Source organism: Heterodontus francisci, unplaced genomic scaffold (assembly GCF_036365525.1).
Source record: "Heterodontus francisci isolate sHetFra1 unplaced genomic scaffold, sHetFra1.hap1 HAP1_SCAFFOLD_58, whole genome shotgun sequence".
NCBI lineage: Eukaryota > Metazoa > Chordata > Chondrichthyes > Heterodontiformes > Heterodontidae > Heterodontus > Heterodontus francisci.
The window spans coordinates 1,163,718-1,168,277 of record NW_027142006.1 but is presented as its reverse complement, the minus strand read 5'-3'; the positions used below and the strand labels follow the sequence as shown (position 1 = coordinate 1,168,277).

The 4,560-nt window shown below is 42.6% G+C and overlaps 1 non-coding gene across 1 annotated transcript; it reads left to right on the top strand.

Moving 5' to 3' along the window:
- The first annotated feature begins 861 nt into the window (after window positions 1–861).
- On the top strand, window positions 862–935 carry trnas-aga (transfer RNA serine (anticodon AGA)). The gene has a single exon. It is a non-coding gene; the product is annotated as a tRNA-Ser (tRNA).
- Window positions 936–4,560: the final 3,625 nt, after the last annotated feature.

Genomic DNA, 4,560 nt, shown 5'->3' with positions numbered 1-4,560 from the left:
TGTCAAAGTTGAGAAGACGAGTGTGAACCGACAGCAAACTGATCGAAAATACAAAACTCCGCGTGTAACAGGCTTGTGTTCTCAGCACCCTCCTTTAGAATAGAGAAGCATCAACAACTTATACAAGCCAAGAAAAGCAGCTGGACAGCTTCCACCTCCACTGTCTCAGATGGATATTGGGCATCTCCTGGCAGGACAGAGTGCCGAATGCAGAAGTACACCAGCGTGCAGGGATCCGCAGCATGTTTGCCCTCTTGAGTCAGCGGTGACTCTGTTGACTGAGTCATGTGTGCTGAATGGATGACGGTCGCTTTGCCAAAGACACGCTCTATGGTGAGCTTGCTATCAGCACGAGACCAACAGGTCACCCACATCTGTGATACAAGGACATCTGCAAAGCGAGATCTCAAGCTGACTGGGATTGGAGTCAATGCATGGGAAGTCCTTCCTGCTGACTGGAATTCCTGGAGAAAGGCATTCAGGAAGACCATGGTAAAAGCAGAGGACAAAAGAAATGACCAGATGGTGGGAAAGAGAGCTCAGAGGAAGGAAAAATTATCAGTCGACCTCGGGCCAATGATATTCATCTGTACCAGCTGCGGAAGGGATTGTCACTCACGAGTCATCCTCTACAGCCACAACAAACGATGTTTCACACAGAAGTGACGTACACCCCGGGTGTAGCCCATCGTCTTCCGAGACAGACGGTTGCCTATTACAATTACAACTACAGCAACAACTACAAGAGCGAGTCAGAGGCTGGGAACACTGCCGTGACGAACTCAGCTCTTGACTCGCCAAAGCCTGCCCGCTATCTACAAGGCCTTCCTCTGATTTCAATTGCACACACATTTGTGATCTGGCTCTGTAGTTTAGTTGGTTAAAGCACCTGTCTAGAAAACAGGAGATCCTGCGTTCAACTCCCAGCAGAGCCTCATTTCACAGTTGCAAAATGCTTGAAAAGTTTCATTATCAACACTGACATCTGTGTCTTGTGAACTTTAATTCAAAATACTTGATGAATTTCAATCACATAAAAAAACAGCCTTTGTGAAGGATATGAGTTTGGAATGGCTGTTTCTCCTTGCACAGAATTTCAGTGCTAATACATCAAAGTTAACTTCTTTGGCATAAATTTGATCACAGTTCCATTCAACCTGGAAAACAGCTTGATATTAATCTCACTGAAGGAGAGTGTTTGTGTCATTATGTGTTGCTTTTAACCGAGACTGGGACATGACGCAAGTGGGAGGGTTTATCTGAGGTTTGGAATATTTGTCAGTCAGGAACAAGAAAAATCAAAGGAACCAAATAAGAAAACCTAAGTCTCATGTGGTTCCCGAGAAACGGTGAGAAGATATTAAACTTTGTTGTATTTAATACAACTGTGTGAACTTTGATCTTTGCGGCATAATGTAAACAGTATTTGAAGGGTCTCAGTAAAAATGTTCAGTGTTGATGAGAGTGGGGTCTGGGTGAGCAGCTGCTTCATGTGACAGGGTCAGGACTGGATGCAGGAAGTTCTCTGACAGTCTCTCTCTGATGAGTTGAGTTGATTTTCAACTGGCAGCTGTTGCTGTGTTGATAATTCAAGTTCCCTCCACCGATTTTTTTGGACAGACAGTGCAGTATGAGGATGTAAAGGGTTAATGCTGAAAACAGTGGGATTAACACCTCCCACAATCAGAGTGATGATGTAACAGTCACATGAGATGAGGTTTGGGAGGAGAGAGCAGCACCAAGCATGCTAGTTTCGGAGGCTTGATGAGTGTGTATATAGTATTGTGTAAATTAGAAAAGAGCTCTTAGTTCTTTCAGCAGGAAATGTGTCCAGAAAATATCACGAAACTCACAATTTCATTATTCAGGAGTTGGAACACAGGGATATTAACTCCAAGTGACAGTAGTGGTTTCATTTAACAAAAGAAAAGGAGAGAATAATATTGCTCATTGATTGAAATCCCCCAGTGAGGAGACAGTTAAACAGGTGATCTGTTGGGGCATCCTTCGATCCAAGGTTTCGGTAGCATTTAATCTCCCTTTTTGGTGAAATTCTCTGTTTTTTGCATCTTTTTTTAATCCAGCTTTGATGGACCAGTGAAAAAACTGAAAAAAGTGAACAGATCCATCCTTTCTTTTCTTCCTTCTTCCCATCAGTTTCTCTTTTCTGTCCCAATTTAATCTGCTGTTTTATCCATTCCAATCATAATTCAACATTCCAACCTAATCTATTTGTTATTCCACAGTGTCTCTCCATGTGTTTTATTCTGTTGTATTCTCTCACAGTCTGTTTGATGATCAATTTTACATCTCACTCTCTGTTCTGGTGAAGATCAGAAGCAGTGTTATCTGTTTGCAACACCCGACAAGTCGGCCTGAGGCTGTGTCTCATCGATAATGTGGAGTTAGGAACATAGGAACATAGGAGCAGGAGTCGACCATTCAGCACATCGAGCCTGCCCCACCATTCAATATGATCATGGCTGATCATCCACTTCAATGCCCTTTTCCCCACACTTTCCTCATATTCCCTTATGTCATTTGTATTTAGAAATCTGTCAATCTCTGCTTTAAACATACTCAATGACTGAGCTTCCACAGCCCTCTGGGGTACAGAATTCCAAAGATTCGCAACCCTCTGAGTAACAACATTTCTCCTCAAAACTGTCCGAAGTGGCATGCCCCTTATTTTGAAATTGCGTCCCCTGGTTCTCGACTCCCCAACCAGGGAAACATCTTAGCTGCATCTACCCTGACTGTCCTTTAAATATTTTGTAGGTTTCAATGAGATCACCTCTCATTCTTCAAAACTCCAGAGAATACAGCCCCAGTTTCCCCAATCTCTCTTCATAGGACAGTCCCACCATCCCAGGAACAAGTCTGATGAACCTTCTTTGCACTCTATCTATGGCAATAATATCCTTCCTAAGGCAAGGGGACCAAAATTGCACACAGTACTCCAAGTGCAGTCTAACCAAGGTTCCATACAATTGAAGCAAGAATTCACTACTCCTGTACTCAAATCCTCTTGTGATAAAGGCTAACATACTATTAGCCTTCCTAATTGCTTGCTGCACCTGAATGTTAGCTGTCAGTGACTTATTGCCATGGATACCAGGTCATCCTTATACTCTATACCTCAGTTAATAAAGGAAAGGATTCCATTTACCTGCTGAACCAGCTTATTGACCTGCACTGCTACTTCAGGGATCTGTGGACATTCACTCCAACGTCCCTCACTTCCTCTACACCGTTCAGTGTTCTCCCATTAATTGTGTATTCCTTTGCCTTTTTTGACGCCTGCTCTCGCTGTTCCCTGCTCTCCGAGTGAACTCTTGCTCCCTCTCTCTCCTGGGCTCTTTATGCTCCACTCTGCTCTCACTGTTTCCCGCTCTCTTAATGTATCAATATTTATTTGCCTTGTGTTTAATTTAAAATATGGATTAGCTGTATTTTACAGTTGTAGGTTTTATTTGGTAGTCCTGTACAAGTTGTGGATTGGTATTCAATATTAAGCTCTGTGAAAACGATTGTGAATGAAAATATAACTTTCAATCTTATACATGGGCTGGTCTGCAAGCTCCAAGTCCTTCATTTTGTTGTAATGGAATTGATACTGTATCTTTCAGTCTTAATCTCTGTGGGATTTTTGAACTGGTATGTAATGCATAACTTGGTCTAACGTTCTGATGTACATTATTGGGATTCATAGGATCATAGGAAATAGGGGCATTAGGCCATTCAGCCCATCGATCTGCTCCAACATTCAAACAGATCGTGACTGATCATCTACCTCTCCGCCATTTTTCTCTGCCATCTCCATATCGCTTGATCTTGTTAGTATTTAGAAATCTATCGATTTCTGTCTTGAATATGTTCAATGATTGATCTTCCACAGCCCTCTGGGATAAAGAATTCCACAGATTTTGCACCCTCTGAGTAAAGAAATTCCTGCTCATCTCAGTCTGCCCTTATTCTGAGACTGTGTCCCCTTGTTCTGGACTCACTAGACAGAGGAAACATCCTATCCATATCTACCCTGTTACACCCTGTAAGAACTTTGTCTGTTTCAATGAGATCACCTCTCATTCTTCAAAACTCTAGAGAATTTAGGCCCAGTTTCTGCAGTCTCTCATCATCAGACAATCCCACCATCCGAGGGGATGAGACCGGTGAATCTCTGTTGCACTCCCTCTGTGACAAGTCTATCCTTCCTTCGATAAGGAAACCAAAATTGTACAGAATACTCCAGGTGCGGTCTCATCTAGACTTCATACACCTTTACTCATGTACTCAAATACGCTTTCAATGAAGCCAACATACCATTTGCCTTCCGAATTGCTTGCTGCACCTGCATAGTAGCTTTTCGTGTCTCATGAACAAGGACACCCAGGTGCCTTTGGACATCGACACTTCTCAACCTCTCACCATTTAAGAAATACTCTGTCTTTCTGTTTATTTGACCAAAGTGGAGAACTTCACACTTATTCACATTATATTCCATCTGCCATGTTCTTGCCCATTCATTTAACCTGTCCAAATCCCCTTGAAGCCTCCTTG